This window comes from Pinus tabuliformis, chromosome 4_1, assembly GCF_031772625.1.
Source record: "Pinus tabuliformis cultivar Carrire ecotype Pingquan chromosome 4_1, CPIR1, whole genome shotgun sequence".
NCBI classification, from domain to species: Eukaryota; Viridiplantae; Streptophyta; class Pinopsida; order Pinales; family Pinaceae; genus Pinus; species Pinus tabuliformis.
The window spans coordinates 340,456,826-340,463,734 of NC_142303.1; the positions used below are offsets into that span (position 1 = coordinate 340,456,826).

At 34.5% G+C, this 6,909-nt stretch overlaps 1 pseudogene; it reads right to left on the bottom strand.

The window, feature by feature from the left end:
- Positions 1-5,913: 5,913 nt before the first annotated feature.
- On the bottom strand, positions 5,914-6,611 carry LOC149175666 (uncharacterized; annotated as a pseudogene).
- Between the last annotated feature and the right edge of the window lie 298 nt (positions 6,612-6,909).

The following is a 6,909-nucleotide window of genomic DNA, read 5'->3' on the forward strand; positions in this document are numbered from 1 at the left end:
CAAATAGCTCTGGTACCATGTAGGAATTTACAGGCTAATTTCCTCAGACAGAACACCAAAGGACATCGCTCACAAATAGATCACAGATCAATACACGAGTATTGTTGACGTTGTTAAAACCCTAAAAGAGGGAAATAGTCCACGGCCTAAGCCAACACAGCCACTTCAGGCAATTTATTAATAAAAGAATGAAAATTTAAATAAGCTTCTCTCATGAACAGTTACCCTACAAATGACCCTCCATCCTTTTTAAATAGACATCATGGAACAATCAGGTGCTAAGCCAAGGATCAAGTGTCGGTAATATCAAGGAGAGAATGAACCATCGGATCACTACATATCATGACCATCAGATTGTAGGTTACAAAAGCACATAGTAAAGAAACACATTTTACCTAACTCTACACTAGACCAAGTTATACTTAACTATTTCCTATGTGTCGGAATATCCTAACATCTCCCCTTAAGAAGAACTTGGGATAGGATTCAAGGATGTACAAGTATGACACAATAGGAGAAGGAAGGAGGCATTAGAGCATGTCCCATCTTAGTGACAACTGCTTGAACTCCAACCATAAATCAAAGTTTAGTAAACTTTGCCTTTGTGAGAGCCTTTATAAAGATGTATGCAACTTGATCATCTGTTGAACAATATTGCACTTCAAGAACATGGTCATGAATGAGCTTTCCAATGAAGTACATGTGCAGTTCAATTTGTTTTTTGTGCTGATTTTGGACTGGATCCTTGCATAGTTGAATGGCACTTTGATTATCATGCCAAAGTGTAGTTGGATGCTGCTACTGAAAGCCAAACTCTGACAGGATCTGACGAAGCCACAGGGATTCTTTACTCGCTTTTACAACACCATGTTACTCTACTTCTGCCGAAGAAAGAGAAATGGCACTTTGTTTCTTGCAAGCCCACATAATAGGTCTTGAACAAAGAGTGAACACATAACCTGCAGTAGACTTTCGATCATGAGGGTCACCAACCCAATCAGAATCAGTGAAACCAACCAATAGAGGAGTTGCTTATGCACTATAATGAATCCCAAACTGAACTGCACCTTGAACATAACAAAGTATTCTTTTAAATACTTTCTAATGACTTTCATGTGGGTTTTTCATAAACCGATCAATAAGGCCAACAAAAAAGGAAAGGTTAGGACGAGTATGGGTTAGATACAAAATTTTTCCTACAAGTTGATGGTATAAGGTAGCATCAACTTCAGGGGAAGTGCAAGTGACTAAAAGTTTGGCTCCATAATGAAAGGAAGAAGGGGTTGGCTTACAATCTTCAATGTGAAAATGGCGTAGAATATCACATGCATACTTGGACTAGGAAAGGGAAATACCTTCCTTGGATTGCAAGACTTGAAGACCAAGAAAATAATGCAACTGTCCTAAGTCTGTAATTTCAAACTTCTTTTTAAGGTTGGAATTCACATGGTTTATAAGGTTAGGATCACTACCAGTAAGGATAAAATCATCAACATAAAGAACAAGAATGATAAGAGACTTGCCAACTTTCTTGGTGTAGACATTATTGTCAGAATGATACCTAGAAAATCTAGTTTCTAAAAGAAAGTTATCCATTTTGGCATACCAAGCCCGAGGGGCTTGCTTGAGACCATAAAGGGATTTCTTATGTTGACATACAAGGATGGAGTCTATTTGTATAAAGCCAGTAGGTTGTTCCATATAGATTTCTTCATGCAATTCCCCAAGAATGAAGGTAGATTTAACATCCATCTAATGGACTTCCCATTTGAAAGAGGCAACAAAGGAAAGAACAAGGCGGATAGAGTTCATTTTGGCAACAGGGGAGAAGGTTTCAATATATTCAATGCCTTCTGTTGGGCAATTTATTGGACTTAAATTGCTGCATAAATTATCAACCAGGGCAACTCGTAAGCTTGTGATGATGCTAGCACAATATATGTAGGAGTAGGCAATTAACTCTATGCCTAACTAAATTATTTATGATTCATTATAATATGCAAGGGAAGAGGCTCCTAACTGAGGAGGTCCTGGTTGTCCTTCCCTACAATATCATAGAGAAATCGTTAATTACATAAAACTAGAAACTTGAAATGAAAACAAAAGAATGAATTTCAATTACCATATAAATCATTGGAGAGAGAGCCTAACTTAGACTCTTGGTATCTCCTCATATGATACTTGAAACATAAAAGCAAAAGAATGAATTTTAATTATCATGCAAATCAAATAGAGAGAGAGTCTAACTTAGACCCTTGGTTGTTCTCTCACATGCTGATAAGATTTTAATTCAAAACTCATTCACCAATCAAATCCTTGAACATCTAAACAATGAAATGAAACAAGATCTAATATGAAATAACATGTTTCTCTCATCCTTTTAGAGTGAGCTCAATTCTCTTAAGAACAAGACAAATTATTCCATATACTACATTAAGAAAACTTATATCTAAAAACTACATAATGGAAATAAAACTACATAATAGAAATGTATGAAAAATGAAGCTTTATTCTATGCCATCATAAGTTGGATACAATGCTCTAAGAGTCCTCCCGTTGGAATGGAGGAGGTACTCCTATTTATACAATGAGAGGAGATAACAAATTCATAACGATGATCCATTAATCTCTCTTTTAGTTCCATACATTTCTCAACCATCTAGACACATAACCCTATCCTCCATGATTTCCTCCATGAGGTCCATGATCTTCTCCATGATCTTTTCCATGAGGTTTATCTTATCAAATTCGAATTTGATCATTCAAGGCCACATAAAGGTGTCTTGGAAGCTTCCTTGCAACCTACACATGTCACCAAAACAACCCACTTTCCATATATAAAGTAAAATATATTATTTTCTAATATTTAATCAAGAATTTCTCTCAAAAATGCTTAAAAATAAACAATATTTGGAAAATATGAATGAGACCCATTAATGGTGAATAGTAGGAAAAATGGAGTGACAAGGTGATGAATAATGAGTGAAATAATGGAAGCATAGGTGAAAAATGTATGGTAATGAGTGCCATTTTTGGAGCCCAACATACTCCCCAACTGAAGTTCGTGCATGTCCTCATGCAAGCTACTACAATGACTTATTTGATTTGATTCTTAAATGAGCTTCCTTTTAACTTTGCACATCTTTGGATAACTTTTATTTGTTTGCAAAGCATTGACATATTTTAATGATTGGTTCTTGTGTTACAATCATTATTTACTTTGATCTCTTCTTAATGATTGGTTCTTGTGTTACAATCATTATTTACTTTGATCTCTTTTTAATGATTGGTTCTTGTGTTTACAATCATTATTTACTTTGTTGAGATCTCTTTTTAATGATTGGTTCTTGTGTTTTACAATCATTATTTACTTTGTTGAGATCAATCATATGCTCATCATTTTGTAGTAGTTTTTATTGTGAGAAGACTATGTGGGTTAAGATGTAATATGAATGAGGAAAAAGAATGAAGTGTGAAATTCCCCCCTCCCCAACTGATGGTTTTTGGCAATTTTAAATGAGAAAGGAAATAGTGAAATAGTGGAATATTTTCCAAATATCATCATTTTCGCATCTAAAAAGAATTTCAAGATTAAAGGTTAGAAAACATCATACCTTACTTACCTAAGGAAGTGGATGAATCATGCATGTTCAGCTGCCACAATTCTGATCTGAAGCTTCTTCTTCAAGTTGTGGATGAAAGGTGGGTCTGTGTTGTCATATCGACTGCTGGATCCTCTGCTACTAGATGATGAATCCGAGGAGTCTGCTGAACATGGCTGAAAGTCGTATCTGCTGCTGGATCTTCTGCTGCTGGATGATGAATTTGATGAGTCTGCTAAATATGGCTGAAAATCTATAAGGCTTGGAAGGTATACAAAATATATATAAGCTACATGTTCCTCCCAGCCTTATTGATTGACTTGTCCTCAAGTGATGGCAAACTGAAAAACAATGAAAAGAAATTGGCTTCATCTGCTACAAAATATGGGTCTTCAAGTCTTCAACGCTCGATGGCACAAATCTTACTATGTGATTAAATGTGTCGATGTCGAACATAGCAAGAAGTTGTTGACTTAGTGGCCGTTAATGAATGCCCCTAGCCAACACAAGAGCTCCCACCATTGATTCCAATGGGAGTCAGGATGCCTAACACATCTTTGTAGGTACGAATAAATTTGTCGTGGTCGAGTCACCTACAAGATCCAACGAACAAGGGATATTAATGTACTCCCATTGTTCATTGGCAAGAGTACTTGCCATTAAGGCATGCAAGCCTCTAGGTGTTTTTTCAATGATACTTAGACTCTAGGACTTTGACTCAAGCAGAGTTTTATTGCGGAAATGAAGGGGAATGGTAATGACATGGAAAATGACAATAAGGAAATGCATGGTGTATGAATAAGAACTCTTGCTGTGAAAAATGGATATGGAAAGGTCATGCTTTATGGTTTGACAATAGGTGGAATTGAAAATCTTTTGCAAAAAGGGAGTCGCAAAGGAGTGGTTGTAGAGTTGGATTTGTCTTTAGAATCTGTCATGACTTAGTCTTTGGAAGACCAATTGTCGTCACAATGTAATCTCCTTATGTTCACTTGATTATCCTGTAACCTGTAAAAAAACTTGGTACAAAGAAAACATGAGTGTGTTCTAGAAGAAATGGCCAGTTTCTTCATGATTCTTACACAAAAATTTCATACCAAATAAAACAAATTAAGGAAAAACAAAGTGTTAAAATTGACTTAATGATGATATTAATATCAATCCATTTGTGAAAATAACCATGAAGAGTAATACTCCCTGTTTGTGTCAGCTGACTTTTGTGCATGGCGAAAAGTTTGTCATCATAGATTTGTTGTGTCCTGCAGATTAGTACGTTATAAAAGCATACAACAATATCAATTTGCCAACTCTAAACAAGTTAGTCAGCATGTAAATAATCCACCAAATGTTCTTTCAAATTATGCTTCCAAATGTTCCATTCTTTATTTTCAAGCCTGCGTGAATTTTGTGAAAAGTGTGTTTGTTTGTTTGTGTTTTTTATTTTTATTTTTATTATTTTCTTTTTTCTTTCATCCTGTTCTCATGATTGTCTCAATTTTCATGCCTCCAAAGTTTTGTTTTATGCCAGTGCCCCACACATGCCAATCCTTCTTAACAACAATTGTTAACTATTATTTTGTTTTTTATGTTTTTGTTTTTTTTGTTTTTTTTAAAATTGATAACAAAAGATAATATATTAATATCTTAATATAATTAATATATTAATAAAACCATAATATATTAATATATTAAGATAATTAATATATTAATATTATTAATATAATTAATACAATCATATTAATATATTAATATAATTAATATATTAATACAATCATAATATATATATTAATAGAAATCAAATATTAACCAAATATATAAATCTAAACAAATCAATCAAATAACAAGAAATTATAATTCTATTAATTAATGTAATTATAAAACATATTAATATAATTAATATATTAATACAATTTTTACATCAAACATTAATTAATAATTGAATAAAAATAATTAACAAATATATACAACAACCTATAAAAGAAAAACAAATTACAATTAACAAATATTAATATTTACAATGAAAATACAACAAAATACAAATATATACAAATATTAATATATTAATACAATTATCATATTTATAATAAATTAATATAATAATAAATTAATATATTAATAATACAACAAAATAATAATAAATTAATATATTAATACAATTAATATATTAATTATAATAACAAACAGATTACAACAAATATTGAAGAAATCAAAACAAAATAAATAAAAACAAAATAAACCTAAAAATACCAAAACAAACCAAAAGAAATGCAAAACAAAAGGGATGGCATCTCCTGAAGACTTTTGATGGCAGCGCTCTTGAGCTCCTGGTGAGCTGGCAATGTGTTAAACAAATCATCAGTGCAGCAATATGTTCTGTGCCGAGGGATTCTTTTTCTCTTGCAAATCTGGAACTGGGCTTTCTTTCCCAAGCATTAAATTGAAATTCAGCGTTCAAGGAAATCTCCGAATTCGTCATCCAAGGTGTCGTTCAGGTTGGGAAATACCATTTTGCGTGGACCAATTTTAGCTGAATCCACATGGGTAGTTACAGAAGCCGATCCTTCTCCTCCAGCTTCTTCTTATGTGCTGGTGTCCATAGGCTTCGATTGTTGAGGTTGAAGCCCTGATGTAGAAGTCGAAATTGAAGTGGAAGATGGAGTCATAGTGGCATAATTAGCTGCAATGGTCCGAATCTGTTGCAGGGAGAGATGAATATCATGAAGAGGGCGCAGGGGATATGGGAGAAACTGAGCAGGTGGAGATTCAGGGAAGTTGAGGAAAGCAGCAGGACCTGGTAGGCAGAAAGAGGCAGCATCATAGGCACGAGCTGCCTGTTCTGCAGTGTGGTAGGATCCCAACCATACGCGGGATCGACATCGGAGCATCCTGCATCTCCGCTACCCATTTCCCCCACGATCTCCTCCTCACACCCCTGAATCTCCTGCTCCCCACCTCATCTGTCTCCGCTTCTCTGGATCTCTTCACCACAATGGCCGGATCTACTTCTTTTTTTCATTTCGAAAATACCCAGAATAGGAATAAATGTACTGGCTTAAACTGCGAAAGTTATGGTGATTTGTGTATGAATATTGGCCTCTATGTAGTTATGCCCAATTGCCCATTACAATCAGATCTGCTTGGAAAACCAAATCAGATTCACATGGTGGTGGGTAGATTGGAATTGAATATTCATGAAATTGGATATTATGCGCATTTGAAAGGAGGTGACAGATATTCAATGACTTGCAGCTTTCAGGCAATTTGGGCAACTGGGCAAGTAGCTGTGTGGCGGTGATAATGATGAGAA